We start from the raw sequence: 20449 nt of genomic DNA, 5'->3' as shown, positions 1-20449 counted from the left end.
CCATGCTGTCTCTTCTTGATGAGGAACTGCTGGGTGCAAGGTTCTCATGCTGCCTTTATGATGAGCCAGCTTGTCACTTGTTCTCGTTTGGGGCAGGGTAGAGGATGTAAGGAATTTGATTGAGACAGTCTTGCTACGTAGACCTGGTAGGCCTTGCTAGTACTCCCTGTGTGGCTCACGCTGGTTTGGAATGTTCAGCATTTTTCCTCTCTTGGTCTCCTAAGTGCTGGCATTGCAGCAGCTCTTGTCTAGTTTATGAGTGCTAGGGACTGAACCAGGGCCTCATGAATGCTAGGCAAGCATTCTGCCAGGCGAATGTCTGGCCTGTCTTTTGTGTTACGTTTTAGTTTGTGAAACAAGGTCTCGAGTAGTTTAGGCTGGCCTCAAACTCGCTCTGTAGCTCAGCCTACCTTCAAAGCCCTGATCCACCTGACTACCTCCGTGGTCTGGTATTAATGATGCTTGCTTCTGTGCCTAGCACCAGCTTCTTCTTATGGCCTTTGCCTTTTAAAGCTGTGGCTGTGCATATAGCGTATTAGAAAAACTCCCAAGCGTCTCCTACTGTGTATGGAGTTAAGCAGACCAAGAATAACAAACATTTATTGAATGTTTGCTTACATGTTGGGCTGTGCTTAGTGCTTTCTCTGTAATTTTTTAACAGTTCTCTAATGAAGGTACTAAAGACATCACCCCTGGAGGAAATTTGAATTTCAGGAAATTACATGTCAAATGGAGCAAAGTTTTTAAGTGGTAGATTCAGATGTAAGAACAAAATATTATTTTATGTGTAAGGATGTTGTGCCTGCATGTATATTTATGGATCACTTGTGTGCCAGATGACCAAGGAAGCCAGGAGAGGGCATCTGGTTCCCTGGGACCAGAGTTACAGACAGCTGTGAGCTGCCGTGCCTTGTGTGTGCTGGGAGTCAAACTAGGTTCTCTGAAAGGGCAGTGTTCTTAACTGTTGAACCATCTCTCAGGTTGAGAGTCAAATTAAAAAACAACACACACACACATGTATATATCTTGTATGAGTTTTTTGCCTGCATATATTTTGTATCATGTGCATGCCTAATGCCCACAGAGGCCAGAAGAGGACATGAGATCTCTGGAGTTATAAGTGGTTGGGGCCTGCCATGAATGTGCTAGAAGAGGAACCAGGGCTTTTAACCACTGAGCCATCTCTCTAGCCCCACTCTAGGTCTGTCTGATTTTCTACTCTCCTGCCCCAAGGGGTTGGGTGTGCAGTCCAGGCTGGCCTGATCTTCTTCCCATACCAGCCCATCATCATCACCGTCATCATCAAGGCTGATCTTGTCTTGAACCTGGGGCTTCATGCATGTTAGGCAAACATTCTCCCACTGAGTTATAGCTGCAGGTCTTCACAAAAAATATTTTTTCTTTTTAAATGAGATTTAAAGTCTCACTGTAGCCTAGGCTAACCTGGAGCTTGGAGTAATCCTTTTGCCTCCGCCCCTGAATGATGGTGTTACAGGTGTAAGGCACTATACCCAGCTTTCCATTCATTGTTTCATTCATTCATTCATTCATTCATTCATTCATTCATTCATGGTTTTTGATACAGGGTTTCACTATGTAGCCCTGACTGGTCGGGAACTCTACATAGACTGAGCTGGTTTCAGACTCCAGGGATCTGCCTCTGGAGTGCTGAGGTTAAAGGCGTGCACCACCACACCATGATCATCTATTTATTTTTTGTGATATTTTCTGGTAGCTATTGTAGCTCTTTTCTTGGTCTCTTTTCAAGTGTAATTTACTCTAGAGTACTTTTGAATAGGCCCTTCAGACCCAGGGCTTTGTGCAGGGCTCTGCCACTGAGCTATACCCCTCCCCCCTCCCCTTTTTTTAAATAGCTAGGAAGTTGAATGATCCAGGTGTAGTAGTTCACACCTGCAATTCCATCTGTGCTCTACGTGGTGAGTTCAGGCCACCCAGGGCCACATAGTGAGCGATCTTGCCACCCCCACCCCTGCAAATAAAAACTTCCTAGTCTTAAATGTATCACGTTAGCATAGTTAAATATCCTTGTAAGCGTGTACAAATCAATAAAAGGTTTTCAGGTCAGAATGCCGTATTTGTTTTTGTTTTTGTTTTGTTTTTTTTTAATATTGCTGGGCTGCCAGTTATGGGTGACTGGAAATTTTCCTGAGCTTAATCTTAAAGTACTGGGCAGAAAGGAAGGAAACAGGTTTGCTGTTGAATACCAATACACTGCAGTAGATAAACCATGTGATGCAATTGATAACCATTCACTTTAAAAGATGAATAGAGCAAGCATTCACACTGTTAGACCTCTTTTTCTTCCCTTGTTCATGTTTGAGAAGGGAGAGGATGTGCTAACATTACATCTGTCATCAGTAGTACCTAGACCCTAAGGGGGTTCCCTTTTCTTTGCTTTTTTAATTTGAAGCTTTATTTTTACTGTTTGAAATTATGTGTGGGTGTACACGTCTGTATGTGGGTATGTGCGTGTGAGCTTAGGTGCCTGTGGAAGCCAGAGGCATTGGATTCCCTGGAGTTGGAGTTACAGATGGTTGTGAGCTACCTGACAGGGGCTGAGACCAAATTTGGGTCCTTTGCTGGGCTATCTGTAGCCCCCATAAGGGGGTTTTCTTTATTTTTTTTTTTAAATTTTTTATTTTATTTTTTTTGTTTTTCGATACAGGGTTTCTCTGTGGCTTTGGAGCCTGTCCCGGAACTAACTCTATAGACCAGGCTGGTCTTGAACTCACAGAGATCCGCCTGCCTCTGCCTCCCGAGTGCTGGGATTAAAGGTGTGCGCCACCATCGCCTGGCTTCTTTAATTTTTTTAAACATTCATTTCAGTGTGTGTTTGTGTGTGTGTGTGTGTGTAACTAGCAAGAATTGGGTCTCAATCATGTGGGTTCAGGTAATTAAACTCAGGCTGCCTAGAAGAGCAAGCAAAGCACCTTACCCTACTGAGCCATCTTATGTATGGGCTCTTCTTTCCTTTTCTTCCCCCCCTTTCCACTTTCCTCTCTTCCTCTTTTTAAAGATTTCTATTTTGTGACTGTTTGCCTGTGTGTATATAAGTGCACCATGTGTATGATTGATTTTTGCCTGCCTGCATGTATGTGCTTGTCATCCTCAGAGGTCAGAAGACAACTGTCAGAAGATGGCATCCTAAGACAACCTCACATCCCCAGGAACTGGAGTTACAGGCAGCTGTAGGTAGCCATGTGGGTGCTGGGAACTGGATTCAGGTCATTGATAAGAAAAGTGCTTTAGCTGCTGAGTCCCTCCCCTCCCCCCTTGTTTTGAGATGAGTTTCTGTAGCCCAGACTGGCCTCAACTCTGCATATAGGCAGAGTGCAAGGCTGGGGTTACAGGTGTAAGCAATAAATTATGAAGTGATAAGTATAAGCTAGGCTAGTAATGGAAGATATCTAGAAGCCAGACTTGAATTTTATTTATCAGAGACAGAGTCTAACTGTGTAGCTCAGGCTGGCCCGGAACTCACTATCCTCCCAGGTGCTGGTACTTAGCCATCAGGTCCCAGATGCAGGCACATAGGCATCGCATCCAGCTAAGATAAGATTTGTGTGATCTGCCTTGGAATTTCTAGTTTCTCTGGCCTGCTTTGTTGGGGGAATGGTCAAGACCCAAACTGTGTGACACACTAGTGTTGGGGGGAGCTGTGGGCTGCCGCCCCAGCTCCTGGTCGCCTGGCTAGCTTATGCCCCAAAATAACGACACACAAACTGTATTCTTTTAAACACTGCTTGGCCCACTAGCTCTAACCTCTTACGGGCTAATTCTCATATTTTGCCTAACCCATTTTTAGTAATCTGGGTAGCATCAGTCTTACCAGGAAAGATTCAGCATGTCTGACCTGGCAGCTTGCTTCATGGCGTCTGCCCGGGAGAGCTCACTTCCTCTTCCTCCCAGCATTCTGTTCTGTTTACTCCACCCACCTATGTTTTAACCTATGAGGGCCAAGCAGTTTCTTTATTACTTAACCAATGAAATCAACAGATTGATGTATGACACTCCCACATCACACCAGAGTGATTGCGTCCCAGAAATAGCTCCCAGGGGCTTGGTTTTCTGATAGCAACTGTAGCTCTTCACTTGCTGTTGGTCTCTTCTCAGCTTTCCTGAATCCCATCATCATCAGTCCATAACCACCCTGGGACTCCATTATCCGAGCGTGGGAGAATGAATATGACAGTGATGGTCCTGTACCTTTCTCGTCACATCTGAAAAAATCACTGAAGATTTGTAAAAAACCAAACCAAAACAAAAAACCAAAAATGCCCCCCAAACATATTTTTAATTGTTAACATCTCTCTGTCAGTCTATGTAGACATTATTGGTTCTTTCAATTTAATTGATGCAGCTCTCGTAATCCTGATTTCTTTCTTTATTGTCAATATTATTATTGACACTGGGTGTCTTGTAGGCCTGTGAGACCAGGCTGGTCTCAAACTCTCTAATAATAGATGGGACTGACCTTGAACTCCATCCTCCTCCCACCGTCTAAGCTTTAGGGTTACAGGTGTGCCCCACTTTCCTTATGCTCATATCTTCTAAAGGCTGCCTACAGTAGACCTTGGAACATCAGTTCTCAAGCTGTGGGTCTTGACCCCATGGGGCAGGGGGGATGGTGCTCACCAACCCTTTCACAGGGGTTGCATATCAGATATCCTGTTTACCAGGATATTTACATTGCGACTCATAACAGTAGCAAAATTACAGTTATGAAGTAGCAACAAAATAATTTTATGGTTGGGGGTGGTCACTACAACATGAGATGTATATTAAAGGGTCACAGCATTAAGAAGGTTGAGAACCACTGCTTTGGAAGAAGAAACTGCAAAAATGTTTGGTTTTGTGATTTTGAGACAAGATTTCATTCTGTGGGCTGGAGAGATGGCTCAGCGGTTAAGAGCATTGCCTGCTCTTCCAAAGGTCCTGAGTTCAATTCCCAGCAACCACATGGTGGCTCACAACCATCTGTAATGAGATCTGGTGCCCTCTTCTGGCCTGCAGGCATACACGCAGACAGAATATTGTATGTGTAATAAATAAAAAAATATTTTAAAAAAGATCTCATTCTGTAGCCAGGGTAGTGTTAAACTTATTCTTCTGACTCTGCATCCCAAGTGTTCTCTCTCTCTCTCTCTCTCTCTCTCTCTCTCTCTCTCTCTCTTGGTTTTTCGAGACAGGGTTTCTCTGTAGCTTTGGAGCCTGTCCTGGAACTAGCTCTTGTAGACCAGGCTGGTCTCGAACTCACAGAGATCCGCCTGCCTCTGCCTCCCGAGTGCTGGGTTTAAAGGCGTGCGCCACCATCGCCCGGCTTAAGTGTTTATTCTTAAGTATACAACAGGAAAGCCAGTAGAAACTAAGCATTTAAAAAATAAAAAAGAAAGAAAGATTATTTGGTCAACCAAGGCTACACAGAAAAACCCTGACTTGAAAAAAAAGTGTTTGCCTGTGTCTGCATATGTGGATCCACACTCTGGTCCTCCTCTCACAGCAAGCGTTTCAGCCAGTCGTCTCTCCAGCCCAGACATTAAGATTCCTTCAGAGTCATCTGTCCTTCATTTACTCGAGATACCAGGCCATGTGTATAAGCAAGCGAGAAAATGTGTGTGTACGTGCAGACATTAAATAAGTAATTAGATATCATAAAGAAAATGTGGTAGCAGTATCAGCTAGTTTGTAAATGATCTAACCATAATTGGATGAGTTTCCAACATGATATTTACCATCAGCGAGTTGACTGATGAGGATTCAAATCATCCGGATACCGGATTTGTTCCAAGGGCTTGAGGCTTTCTGGTACCCAAGTTAAAGAGACTCTGAAAATCACAACAGCCTCTGCATTTAGGGGTTTATTTTACAGTTTGAGAGTAGAGGCACAGAGGAAGCTGTCAGCTGAGGCGGAAGCTGCAGTGGCCATGGAGGAGGCTGAGGATTGCCTATGCACTCTCTTTGGCTAGTGTGGCATCTTGTTCCAATCTCCTGGGTCCTACTGCAAATAGTTTATTCTCTGTGGTAAAGGTGTTTCTTTAGATATTTAGTGAACACATCTCGGTGTACTGATATATCACCAAGGTAGTAGGCCAGATGTATTTGTTTATTGCATTTATTTTGGGGTGTGTGTGTGTGTTAGTGAGACTGGAGCAGCATGGGCCTCTATACACTCTCTGCCGCTGTGGTCAATCCCTACCCCAATTTTTTACACTAATATTTAATTTAGTTTTGGTGGTGGTGTTTGAGTTCAGGGCCATGCCTGCCCCCTCCACTGATCTACACCCCAGCCCTATTTTATTACTACTTTTTAACAAAATTTTCAAATACACATGAATTTCACAGACTGCAGATACTTGTATTAGTCACCAGTGGCTGGCTTCTCCCTACCTCCTCAGCACTGCCCCTCCCGCCCTTTAAGAACAGTGGTGTGATTGTCTCCATGCCGAGGTGGATGCTTTTTCGGTCAGAGCACTGGAGCTGTGGGTGTTTGGAGTTGAGTTGCCTTTGGGATCAGCTTTCCTTGTTGCCGTAGGGCAGAACTTTGAAGGTCTGCCCTACTGTGTCCACCAGGTCTGAATGTATTCTTTATTCTTCCTCTGACATTGCTATCAGTTTATCATGAGTTTTCTTTCATACATTTCTATTGGTTGTGGGAAAGTCTACTTCATAAACATAATAACACTTTTAACATTAGAACATGTGAGTATTTTCCTATACTAATTTCTTCATGGAACATTTGTTGGAAGGATGTGTTCATGCTGTGTGAGACACTGAGCATGCAAAGCTGATGGAGGTTCAAGAGAGACACAATGGACTGGTTGTGGTGTGTGCGCGCACACACTCCCACACACCCCTTTAATCCCAGTACTCAGGAGGCAGAGGTAGGTGTGTCCCTAAGTTTGAGGCAAACCTGGTCTATATAATTAGTTCCAGGGCTACATAGTGAGACCCTACCTTAAAAAATATTTTAGGGGCTGGAGGGATTGTTCAGAGGTTAAGAGCACTGGTTTCTCTTCCAAAGACCTGGATTTGATTCCCAGCACCCACATGGCAGCTCACTACTGCATGTAACTCCAGGTCTGGGGCAAGTCCCACACCCTCTTCTGATCTCCTCCGCATACCAGACATGTATGTGGTGCGGATACATACATGCAGGCAAAACATTCATGCACATAAGTAAAAATAAAAAGTTATAGCCAGGTATGGTGGAGTCTACCTATAACTCCAGCACTTGGGTGGTGGAGGCTGAAGAGTCAGGAGTTACCTCATCATCAACTACATAACTCTGTTGTAAAAAAACACACATTTTGTTGTTTATGTAACCCTGGTTGGCCTGTAACTCGCTGTGTGCAGTAGATAGGTTGGCCTCAGACTCAGGTCTAACTGCCTCTGCCTTCTGAGTTCTGGGATTAAAGGTATTTTTATTAATTAATAATTTTAATTAAAATTATTAAAAATAATTTTAATGGGCAGGGCCACAGTCCAATAGTAGAGTTCTCGATTGCCATGTTCAAGGCCTGGGTAGGACCACACACAAAAAGAGGAAGAAAAAGAATTTTAGTAACATTTTTCTTTTTTAAAGTCAGGCTCTCACTGTAACCTTGGCAGACCCACTGGCCTTAAGCTGTCAGTGATCCTCTGCCTCTTGAGTGGCAGGACAGCAGGCTTTCAGCACTATGGTAGCAGATAAAGTAAATTTTAAAATTAGCTATAATTAAAATTCAGTAGATATCAATTGCTAGAATCTAATAATAAGCCAGCTTCTTGGGACCTAAATTTATTTCTTTAAATTTTGAAATAGAGCTTCCTGCATCTTCCAGGCTGGCCTTGAACACACCATACACCTGCCTCTGCCTTCTGGCCTCCACTGGGATTGCAATTGCTGCTGCCACACCTGGCTTCTTGCTGTTTTGATTAATTATCTCTTTTTACTCATGGTAGAGCAGGCTTCTTGTACTTTTCCCTTTGGGACTTTTCACCCAAGACACTTTTAGTTGACCCCCTAGTACATAGGCATATGAAATAGTTATACAAACCAAAGGTCTATTGATAATGATGTTTATTTTAAAATAATTCTTTGGTATGCAATTACTTTTTTATATATTAAATATGAAAGAAAAAATTCACAACAGGTAGATATACTTTATTTTTATCTTTAGCTTTTATGAAACAGGATTTCTCTGTGTGGCCCGGCTGTCCTGGAACTCATTCTGTAGACCAGGCTGGCCTCAAACTCAGAGATTCACCTGCCTCTGCCTCCCAAGTGCTGGGTTTAAAGTGTGTGCCGCCACCCCACTACCTTTCATGTTTGCTTGTTTGTTTATTTTTGGTTTTTCAAGACAGGGTTTCTCTGTGGTTTTGGAGCCTGTCCTGGAACTAGCTCTTGTAGACCAGGCTGGTCTCGAACTCACAGAGATCCACCTGCCTCTGCCTCCCAAGTGCTGGGATTAAAGGGCCACCATCGCCTGGCTATTTATTTATTTATTGGTTTTTCAAGACAGGGTTTCTCTGTAGCCTTAGAGCCTATCCTGGAAACAGCTCTTGTAGACCAGGCTGACCTCGAACTCACAGAGATCTGCCTGCCTCTGCCTCCCGAGTGCTGGGATTAAAGGCATATGCCACCACCGCCCAGCTAAAACAGAGGATTTTTTAAAAAAATATTTATTTATTATGTATACAGTGTTCTGTCTGCATGTATGCCTGCAGGCCAGAAGAGTGCGCCGGATCTCATTACAGGTGGTGGTGAGTAACCATGTGGTTGCTGGGAATTGAACATTGAACTCAGGACCTCTGGAAGAGCAGTCAGTGCTCTTAGCCACTGAGCCATCTCTCCAGCCACTTATTTATTTTTAATGGCAGAAGTATGTATAAGGTCACTTCAAAAATTGTTAAATCATATTCTAATCCCAAGCCAAAATATATGTAGCCATTTCTTATGAAACTCAAGTCAGCAACTCAAAAAACAATTAAAAAAATAAATGTTTCTTTTTTCCCTTCTGTTTTCTTCTCTTTTCTTTTCCTTGACAGCTTTATACATGTGTACAATGTATTCTGGTGATAGTGACCCAAATATAACTTTTGTTTGGTTTTTTTTTTTTTTTTTTTTTTTTTTTTTTTTTTTTTTTTTTTTTTGGTTTGGTGTTTTAGAAAGGGTTTTGTAGGTAGAGCTTTGTGGGAATTGTCCCCGAGAGATTTACCCACAGATGTAGTTAAAATTTGCCTTTCTACCTCTTGTTCTTTTTTATCAGAATTTAGAAATTTCTCAATCTTTTTAATTTTATTTACCATTGCCTTCTGCAATGTCTGAATCTCCTGCTCAGAATTATGTTTTAAAGCCTTCATTGAGGATTCTAAAGTATGAAGTTTGTCCATTAGAGATAACATCTCATCTTTGGACATAATTTTTATAGCATAAACCGTGCCGCCTTCTTGTATTGACAATCTTTTTGTCAATCTGTCATACGCTTTAGACAAAATCTGATTGTCACATTTAGCAGTTTTGATTTTCTCAGTTAATGTTTCAGTTCCTACTGAAAGGGACTGAAGCTTATGACTCAAATCAGCTGTTCCCTCTTCCATAATAATGAATTTTTCCTTAACATCAGCCTGTACCTCTTCTAAATTTTGTTTAGTTTGTTGAGTTGTGTTAAACAAAGATCTGTTTTTTGCCTGGAGAACTTTAAACTGATTTTTGAGAAGATTGTTGTCATTCTCAATTGTTTTTAAGCGTTTAACCTCGTCTCGTAAAGACTTTATCATATTTCTATTATCAAACCATATAGTACCTAGGGAAATGATGTGGGAGTGATCTCTTTCTAATCTGTTGCTTTCATTGGTTAATTAATAAAGAAACTGCTTTGGCCCATTTGATAGGCCAACCCTTAGGTGGGTGGAGTAGACAGAACAAAATGCTGGGAGAAAGAAGCCGAGTCAGTGAGTCGCCATGATTCTCCCACTCCAGACAGACGCAGGTTAAGATCTTTCCTGGTAAGCCAGCTTGTGGTGCTACACAGAATATTAGAAATGGGTTAGATCAATATGTAAGAGCTAGCCAATAAGAGGCTGGAACTAATGGGCCAGGCAGTGTTTAAAAGAATACAGTTTCCGTGTAATTATTTTGGGTAAAGCCATGCGGGCAGCCGGGTGCCGGGGATGCAGCCCCGCCGCTCTTATTACAACAGGGTTTCTCTGTGTAGCCCCAGTTGTCCTGAAACTCTCTATGTAGATCAGACTGGCTTCAAACTCACAGAGATCCACCAGCCTCTGCCTCCCAGTGCTGGGATTAAAGGTGTGTGCTACTAATGCCTGGCGACAGAATAGAAGATTTTAGCACAATCTGAAGACACACTAATTTGGTACTTAGCATGCTGAGGAATAACAGTAGGAAATAACCAAAAGTGTTGGTTTCCATAATTAAATCATTATGTTTATAAGAGCAGAAAGCCCTGTGTGTACAGTGAAAGCCTTGTAATTCATAACATGCAGTAGTCTCAGATAGGTGTCGAGCTGTTTCAGGCAGCATGATGACAGCGGGTGCCTTGCACAGCATTCTTGCTTTGTTCACAAGCAAGGTTGCAGCAGTCTCCTGATGCAATGCAGTGCAAGCTGCAGAAACACCTAATATTCATTAGGTCATTTTCTAATTAAAATTTTGCTGTTGCATGTTCACAGACCTTTTAATATTGCCAATTTTTCTGTGATCCCCCAGAAAAAAACCTACATGTAGTCATTACCTGTAGTTTAAAGAAACTGGGTTCTAGGGACTGGAGAGATGGTTCATCAGTCAAAATCACTGGCTAGTCTTCCAGAGAACCCTGGTTCAATTTCCAGCACCCACATTGCAGCTCACACCTGTCCTTAACTCCAGTTCGAGTGCTCCTAACATCCTCACACAGACATACATGCAGACAAAACACCAATGAACATGATAAAAATAAATTGTTTATATAAAAGAGAAACTGGATTCTAGAGAATTTTGTTAAACTCTTATCCCCAGCTTCCTGTGTTTGAGAATGGGTAACTTTTAGCTCATGTAGTAAGCAGGCTACACCCTACATGATAAATTGAACAAGAGTAAGAGGGCTCAGGGACCATTTGTGTGTGTCTCATGGGTGTGGACCTTGGCATGTTCATTCAGGTGTATGTGTGTAGGGAGTTCAAAGTCATATAGGCTACATGAGACACTGCTTTTAAAAGCTGAAAAGGGTCTGGGGACTGGCTGTTCTTCCAGAGGTCCTGAGTTCAACTCCCAGCAACCACATGGTGTTATAACCATCTGTACTGAGATCTGGTGCCTTCTTTTGGTTTGCAGGGATACATGTAGTCAGATACTGTATACATAATAAAGAAATAAATCTTTTTAAAAAAGCCAAAAAAGAGGAACAGTGTGTTTGTGTGAAGAACATGAAATTAAGACTGTTAGTGCCTGCCTGGAAGCCTAGTCACTTGGGAGGTTGAGGCAGGAAGATTGTAGGTTCAAGATCTGCTTGAGGTAGAGTGAGTTCAAGTTCAGTCTTGGAAATGTCTGTTTAAGACAGACACACTTACTGTCTTAAAGAATGTAAACAGGACTGGAGAGGCAGCCTATTGGTAATGGGTAGGGATTTTCCTAGCGAGGTGCTGTGGTCAACTTCCAGTCTGAGCGGAGTAGGGATGGAAAGATAAATGTGATTCCTTGTTTGTTTTTGTTTTTTTTTTTTTTGGCATAAGCTTCTGATGTAGCTCTGATTGGCTCCAGATTTACTACGTAATTGAGGATGACTTTGAAATTGTAATTCTCCTGTCTCCACCTTCTAAGTGCTGTGACACAGATATGTTCCACCATGCTGTGCAAATAATGCTGTTCACTTAATAGAGAGTCAGCGTCTTTTTGTTTATTAATTTATTAGACAGGGTCTCTCCGTGTAGACCAGGCTAGCCTCAAACTCAGAGATATCTTTGCCTCCAAGTACTAAGATTAAAAATATGTGCCACCGGGGCTGGAGAGATGGCTCAGAGGTTAAGAGCACTGACTGCTCTTCCAGAGGTCCTGAGTTCAAATCCCAGCAACCACGTGGTGGCTCACAACCATCTGAGATCTGGTGCCCTCTTCTGGCCTGCAGGCATACTTGGAGGCTGAACACTGTGTATAGAATAAATAAATCTTTAAAAAAAAAAAAAAGTGCCACCATGCCCTGAAGTAGTGTCTTGACTGTGGCTGACATCGTGTGTGTAATTTGGGCTCCTTACTTAAGGAGGAACTGTGTTGAATTTAATACTAAGCCATCCTCTGTCTTTAAATTCTTTTTTTTTTTTTTGAACGAGTAGCTCTGCATCATCATTCATAGATTCATTCATTTTTTGCTTTGAGGTTTTTTTTTTTTTTTTGAGACAAGGTTTCTTTGTGTAGCTTTGGCTGTCCCAAGAACTAACTCTGTAGACTAACTCTGTAGACCAGGCTGGCATTGAACTCACAGAGATCTGCCTACCTCTGTCTCCCAAGTACCAGGATTACAGGCATGCACCACCACCGCCTGCATTCATTCATTTTTGAGACTGGATCTCAACTCTGTAGCTTTGACTGGCCTCAAACTCACAGAGATCCATGTTCCCCTGCCTCCTGGGTTCTGGGATTGAAGGTGTGAGCCACTGTGGCTGGCTTAATTTATTCAAAATTTTTTAAAAATGTATTTTTGATTACATTTACACCAGTGTTTAGGTATGTGTACATGAATGCACATGCCTGTAGAGACCAGGGTTGTTTGATTTCCCCAGAGCTGGACTTCGAGGAGCTTTGTACGCTGCCTGATCAACATCAGGTACTGGTACTCAAACTTGGGTCCTCTGAAAGATCAATACTAAAAGTTTCTTTCTCCAGAACTAAGCATTCTTACATTTAGAATTAGCTAGCTGGGCTGTGGTGATTACGACTTTGTTGACAGTGTGCAGAGAATCCTAGTCAGCAGCCGGTCGAATGGATCCTGCCTTCCTCCATTAGACTGGACCCAGGGTGTTGACCTTGGTGATGTCAGTTAACACAGCTTTCACATCCTGTTTGATCTGGTGCTTGTTAGCCTTGATTTCTGCTGTGAGCTAAGTGTCATTGTTGTCTTCTCTCTCAGTGGTCAGGGGACACCTCGTGGTGGTGTCGCGGTTAAGCTGGTTTTTCCTATGGGAAGATTTTCCAAAGCCTCTGAAACTACAGTAGTAATTGGCCGCCAGAATGCAGACAGACCAGGTGGACTCTGCTCAGCTTGTGTTCATATCCTCTAAGCTTTGCTTGGATTTAGACATATTTCCTTGTAGAACAATTTAGGGTAGGAGTTTGCAATTTGTTGTTGTTGTTATTTTTAAATTTTTTTTTTTTTTTGAGACAGGGCCTGGCTGGCCTGGGGGTCCTGCATTTCTGTTTTGTTCTACATCCTATAAATTAGTTAGACTTGATCCTAAATATATAAACCTAAATATATAAGGAAAAGGTATCGGACTTTTAAAGTGGTCCAGAACTGAGAACACTGGAGCACAGATCCTCAACATAAAAGTTTCTCAACCTCATTGATCTTCAGCCTGCTTATTACATGTGTGTGCTATATGCAGTCAAATGCCGCATACATGCAGTGAATGCTTAACATTATCTGGTTTTAATACTTGGCTTTCAACCTTTTATTTTTCAGTTTATCTTCTAAACTGAAAAGAGTCTTTATGAATATTTCACTTTAAACCCAAGTAATGTCACACGTTCCTAAAACACCGAAATGGGGGCTGTTATTTTGAGGTAAGTGTCCAGTTTTATTTCTTAGTCTCTTACAAAGTTGAATATAGAAGGAAAGTTTGAATATTGTTTAGCTTCTATTTTTTTTTTTAATTTCTTGAGACAGGGTTTATATGGGGGGGGCGGTCCTAGGCCTCTTTTTAAGGTAAACTAAGGGCCTACTGAGGGCTGCTTAATACAGAGGAGGTTTTTGTTTGCTTATTTGCTTTTGTTGTTTGAAACTATAGTCCAAGATGGCTTGAAATTGACCATGTAGCACAGGCTAGCCTGGAGCTTGAGCTCCTTCAGTCTGAAGTCGTGGGACACAGTAGTGAGACACTACTACTGTATAAAGGTGTTTTTATTATTGTTTTATTATTTATTATTGTTGTTTTAAATAAAGATTTATCAGGTGAGCTGGCCTTTCATCTCAGCACTTGGGAGGCAGAGGCAGGCAGATCTCTGTGAGTTCGGGGCCAGCCTGGTCTACAAGAGCTAGTTCCAGGACAGCTAGGGCTATACAGAGAAACCCTATCTTGAAAAACAAACAAAAATAAAAACAACATTTACCAGGTGGTGGAGTTATGAGAGCACACATTCCTAGCACGGATAACAAAAACAAGCATAAAACCAGGCTGCTGCTATTAACCTATGAGTTTGAACAGTTTATTTTTTGTGTGTATGAGTAACTTTGTCTGAATGTGTGTGCAATGCCTTCAGAGGCCAGAAGAGGGCGTCATATCCTCTGGAACTGGAGTTATCATCTGTTGTGAGACACCATGTGGGTGGTGGGAATCAGACTTGGGTGCTCCTGAAGAGTAACAAATGCTCTTAACTTCTGAGCCATTTCTCCAGCTCCCAAGTTTGGACATTTCAGAAGAAGCTAGACTTATTGCTTATTTTTACTGACTTATTGCCCTTTTTGGATGTATGACCGTACTGGAGATTGAACCTTGGGTGGGCCAGTGCTCTACCAAACAGCTTTAGCTTTACCCGTTGTTTTATTTTGTGGGTGTTTTGCATGCATGTTTGCCCTATCAACATTTGTCTGCTTGACTGGAGTGACAGACAGTTGTGAGCTGCTGTGTAGATGCTGGGAATTAAGCCTGGGTCCTCTGGTAGAGTAAGTAGCCGGTGCTCTTAATCACTGAGCTATCTATCTTTCTAGCCTCATTTATTTGGGTTTTTTGTTTGTTTGATTTTTTTGAGGCAGAGTCTCACTATCACTATGTAGCTCTGACAGGCCTAAAACTACTAACTCTAGACTGGCTTCAAACTCAAAGAAATCTACCTGTCTCGGCCTCCCAATTGCTGGGATTAAAACCATGCATCGTTTATGCCCGGCTGGCAGGTTTTTGAAGTAATCAAATTAGGGAAATTTTGAAGAATGATCAGGATGAGTCAGGAAGAGGAATAAAACACATGATGTGTAAGTGGAGAGGGGAATACCGGGAACGGAAGGGAACAAGCAGCTGCAGGGTGGAAACAGAGGGTAGGCAGGGTGCATATCGGGGCACCAATCCAAACTTAATACCTATGCATGAATATCCATAGGAAACTTGTTACTTTATATGCTAATTTAAAAGAATGGTCAATGTGAAGATATTTATTTGAAATATGGGCTCACTCTGTAGCCCAGGCTGGCCTTAATTCAGGACTGTTTCCTGCCTCAACTTCCAGAGTGCTACGATTAGAGGCGTGCCCCACCATGTCTGCGAACAATGTTAATGTTATTTTCTAGGTGCTACAGCCTTAACCCAACATCTCACACATGCTAAGCGTGTGCTCTGTCACTAAGTACACATCCAGCTGAATATAGTATTATGCTTTTCCTTGGAAAATGATGCATTTAAAATTTGTTTTGTTTTTTTTGTGTTTGGTTTTGTTTTTTGTTTATCAGGACAGTGTCTTGTGCAGCATAGTGTGGTCTCAATTCTTTTCTGTATCTAAGGCTGTCTTTAAACTCCTGATTCTTCTGCCTCTACCTCCCCAATGTTGGGGTTGGAGGCCTTCACCATCATGTTTTTGGTTTTTTGAGACAGGGTCTTATTTAGTCCATGCTGGCTTTAAAGCCATTATGTTGCTGAAGATAACATTGAACTCCTGAACCTCCTATCTCCCTGTTTAAGTGCTGTGATTATAGGCAGGTGCCACCAAGCCTGCTGTTTTAATTTGAAAGTTTTTTATGTTTATAAATACTGAGTGAACAGAGTGGTCCAGTTTTAGCCTGCCTGCCAGTGTTTGGGGGAGCTGGTGTCCTACCTCCAGTTCTGTTTCATTGCTCAAGGGTCCTTTTCACTAATAGCACTGTGTGTTTACACAGTTGGAAATGATGTTCATAAAGATATTATTGAGTGTCTACAGTTCTGGTCCTTTGATAATGCAGTGGCAATGTGCATTTTGCTTTTAATCAGAACATAACTGGTCAGATTGTCATGTAGTCTTCCTTAGACAGAAAGGACGCTATGAAAGCTGTGACTGTCTGCATAGCATGACCTTTCAAAACTGTTTTTTTATGTTGCCAGAATCTCATTTAGCCTTTTGACAGCCACACGATAGAGGAAGTAGTAGCTAAAGGGCAGTATAAATGTCTGCCTTGTTCTCAGCCTAGTTTTCAAGGGGAAGAGGGTGTTGAATTGTCCATGCTAGTTCATGTCTACAGCTTTATGTGAAAGCTTAGGTTAAGGCAGACTTAAATTTTTATTATTATTATTAATATTTATTATTATTATTAGTGTATGTGTGAGGGAGGGAGGGAGGGAGGGAGAGAGAGAGAGAGAGAGAGAGAGAGAGAGAGAGATATGGTGTATGTTCCACAGCACTCATGTATTTGGAAGATATCTTTGTCTAGTTGGTCCCCTCCACCTTTATGTGGATTTCAGACATCAGACTCTGGCTGTCTTTCCCTGCTGCTGAAAACACCTCTGCCTTTTAAGTCACCTCACTGGTCCAGGTTTGTCTGTTTTAGATTATTTTGTTTGTTTGTTTTTGTTTTTTGTTTGTTTGTTTGTTTGAGACAGGATTTTTCTGTAGCTGTTCTGGAACTCACTCTGAAGACCAGGCTAGCCTTGAACTCAGATTCACCTGCCTCTGCCTCCTGAGTGGTGGGATTAAAGGCATGTACTATCACTATCTGACAGTTTGTTTTCTATGTGTATTTTGCACCCATGTAGGTAGGTATGTCTTTGCACCAAACATGTGACTGGTATCTATAGAGGACATAAAAGAGTGTGGAAGTCTCTGAAACTAGAGTTGTGGACAGTTGTCAGCTGCCATGTAGGTGCTGCTGGTCCATCCCAGGTCCTCTGTAAGAACAAGTGCTCATAACTAACTATTGAGCCATCTGTCCAAGCCCCAAAGGGTTTCATTTCATTTTTTATATACTATGTATGTGTGTCTGACTGTGTGACTATATGAACGCACATGTGTGAGTGTCTGTAAGCCTGTGTGTACACATTCCAGCTAGAAGACTTTGGGTCTACGGCTGTCACCCTGTTCCTTTGAAGCACAGTTTCTTCCTGAACCTAGGGCTCACATTTTCACAACCAGGCTTGAAACCATCAAACTTGGGCAGCCCTCGTCTCCATCCTCATCAGAGCTACGGTGGTTACTGTGGTTATGCCTGGCTTGCTCCGAGGTGCTGGAATACGAACTCCAGGCCTCATGATTATGCAGAAAGTGCTCTCATCTAAGGAGCCATCTTTGCGGTCCTGGAAGTTTACTGACTTAATACATAACATATAGGATACATATAGGATATATGCTTTTTTTTTTTTTTTTTTTTTTTTTGAGACAGGGTTTCTCTGTGTAGTCCTGGCTGTCCTAGATCTCAAACTCACAGATATCCACCTGTCTCTGCTGGGATTAAAGGCATGTGCCACCATTGCCCAGGAGGATATATTCTAAGTGAAATTTTATAAAATGGATAGTACAAATTGAGTTTCCAATTCTGAAATGCTCTATAATCCAGACTTTGTGTGAATGAGGTATTGGAAATTGAGCCCAGAGCCTTATTGGAGCTCAGGTACCATTATAATGGTGTTATAAAAATCAATTATAAAAATACAAAGCCTTGCTATAGTCTATAATATGTATTCTGTCTTAAACTTTCGAGAAAAAGACAAAATTATAACAAGCAGTTGGACAGGTGCATGATAGGAACAACTTAGAGGCGGGAGCCATGCGGGATGAGTCCAGTTGCAGGGACCAGAGCAGTCTGGAGTTTGGCTTTGTTAACACCTATACTAACACCATAGGCTGAGAGGTCCAGAGAAAGAGTTCCCATCACGTGACTCTTCATGCCAGGCCTTGCATTTGCTGTCACTGTGAAAGTTTGCTTGCATAAAAAGCATTCAGTGGGGCTGGGGAAGTGGCTCACTGATTAAAGTGCTTGCCATGCAAACAACAAATGTAAAGACCCCCTCTTCCCCGAACTTAGGAACTGCTGGCTGGACCACTCAGCCTGCCTGTATTTCCAGCACTGGGGAGGTGGAGATGGGGTCCCCTAGGTAAGCTGGCTAGCCCAGCCGTACCTGTGAGCTGAGGTTTAGCTGGAGAGACTGCCTCAGTGAATATGATGGAGAGCAGTGGAGGAAGGCTCTTAAATTAGCCGTCCACACACACACTTTCTTATATAAACACACATGCACATCACACACAAGAAGAAAAGAGACATGCCTGTGAAGACTTAAATTCCCAGAGAACCGTGAAAATAAGACCAGTGAGTGATAACCCTAGGCAATAGTAGTGCTTTCCTCTGCTCCTTCCTTTTGCAAGAGACATTTCACTGAATTTTATTCCATTTTCTTAGTTTGTTTTTATATCTTTATGATCGTGATCTGTCTTTGCATCTCTAATAATATTTACCTTTTTTTTTGAGACCTCCCTGTATAGCTCCCCCCAGTTGGCTGGCCTCAAACTCACAGAGACCCACCTACTTCTGCCTCCTGAGTGTTTGGACGACAAGTACGTGTCACCATTCCCATTAGTTTTTATTTTGCTTGTTTTGAGGCAGGGTCCTACTGTGTAACCAGGCTGGCCAGGAACTTATGTTGTGGCCTGGAACCAGCAGTGACTTTCCTGCTTCAGCCACCTACCTGGGCCACCATGTCTATCTCTAATGATATTCCAAATGTTATATGTCGTTAAGTAAATTGAATCTTATGGTATGTGTTCTTTTACTACCCCTCCCTCCTTTTTAAAATTGAGACAGTGTCTCACATTATTCCAAACTGGTGTGAAACTGAGTAGCAATTCTTCTGCCTCAGCCCCCTGAGTACTGTGGATACAACAGATGTGAGTTCATGCCTGGCCCCTTTTGTTTCTGTTAACTGTGTTTGTGAGGGTCATCAATGGTGTGTATAGAGTTATATTTAATTATTTTTTCATATTATAAAACATTCAGTGCAATTTCTTGTTCTATTGATGGATGTATGTTTGAGTTGAGACTTCTTTTGGTTATTATGAAAAATTTTAGTGATTTTTTTTTTGGTTTTGTTTTGTTTTGTTTTTTTGAGACAGGGTTTTTCTGTAGCTTTGGAACCTGTCCTGGAACTTGCTGTGTAGACCAGGCTGGCCTCAAACTCACAGAGATCGCCTGTCTCTGCCTCTGGAGTGCTGACATTAAAGGTGTGCACCACTACTGCCTGGCTGAAAAATTTTAGTTTTAATGTTCACATGCCTCTAATATTTTTAGGTAAGAGTATCACAGAATAAAGACCAGTGGAGTTTTTGGTGTTCTGCTTAGAGAAGAATGAGTTTGTTTGTTCACCTGCTAACAGTGATCTGTGGATATCAGTGGGTTTTGTTTCTTTGTGTTTGGCTTTTAGTTTGACACAGTGACACCATAACTCTGGCTCACTCAGATCCACTTGCCTCTCCTGCCATGCTGGGCTTGAAGGTGTGAGTCCCCACTGTCCTGATGGTGATCTTGATCTTCATCTCTTTAGTGAAGAATTATATTAAGCACTTTTATCTGTATGCTGTTGGGTTACTTGGGCTTTGGTAAATTTCTGGTTGTTTTGCTTTAAGTTGGGTTCATATTCCCTTGATAGTCCTTTTCACATTGTAGCTCATATTCCCTTGATAGTCCTTTTTGCATTGTAGCTCATCAGTTGTATAAGTTGTGTGCTTTGACTCATGTCCTGTTAAGTTTGGGTTTTGGTTGAGCTATATCCCTACCCCTAAAACACACTTCATCTAATCATTTTGGTCTTGCCTCTTGAGCGCTTTTCACTGGATCTTCTCTTGTTCATCTTCATCAGGAAGAACACCTCAGGTACTCAGCCTCCTCTTCGCTCTGTGTCTGTCCTCTGGCTTTTCTGATGTTCTGTCTCTCTCTGCCTAATTTCCTGGCTGCTTTAAGTCAGATTCATATTCATTGTGCCTCTGCAGCTGTTTTGGAAACGGTGGCTCTCGGAAGGTGCTAAAGGAGGAGAACTGCTGTGTTCATTTCCACAGGGGTGGGTGCTCTGAAATCCAGTGCCAAGTAATGACCAGAGGAAAGCGCTGAGTGCGGGGTAGAAGTGAAGGCTTACTGGAGTCATGGTGGAAGTCTCTTCACTGTTACTGATAATCATGTTTCCTGTGTGGATGGAGAAGGGAAACACTTGATATTGGACTACCCATGACTAATGATTCTGAGTTTTAATCCTAGCCTTGCCACCACATGTGTGTGACTAAATTAGTGACGGTCATTGT

General features: G+C 42.2%; 1 protein-coding gene across 2 annotated transcripts in view; it reads left to right on the top strand.

Annotated features, from left to right (window-relative positions):
- Window positions 1-20449, top strand: part of Pik3cb (phosphatidylinositol-4,5-bisphosphate 3-kinase catalytic subunit beta) — a 108777-nt gene that overhangs the window by 9947 nt on the left and 78381 nt on the right. The window contains exon 2 of one of the 2 annotated variants that reach the window (XM_057768283.1): window positions 13674-13774. The exons of the other annotated variant lie outside the window; for it this stretch is intronic. The gene's annotated coding sequence lies outside the window, so the exon portion shown is untranslated. The remainder of the gene's footprint in view (window positions 1-13673; window positions 13775-20449) is intronic. 2 annotated transcript variants of the gene reach the window in all.

The sequence above is a fragment of the Chionomys nivalis genome, chromosome 4 (genome assembly GCF_950005125.1).
Source record: "Chionomys nivalis chromosome 4, mChiNiv1.1, whole genome shotgun sequence".
Classification (NCBI taxonomy): domain Eukaryota; kingdom Metazoa; phylum Chordata; class Mammalia; order Rodentia; family Cricetidae; genus Chionomys; species Chionomys nivalis.
This window is presented reverse-complemented; position numbering and strand designations above follow the sequence as displayed.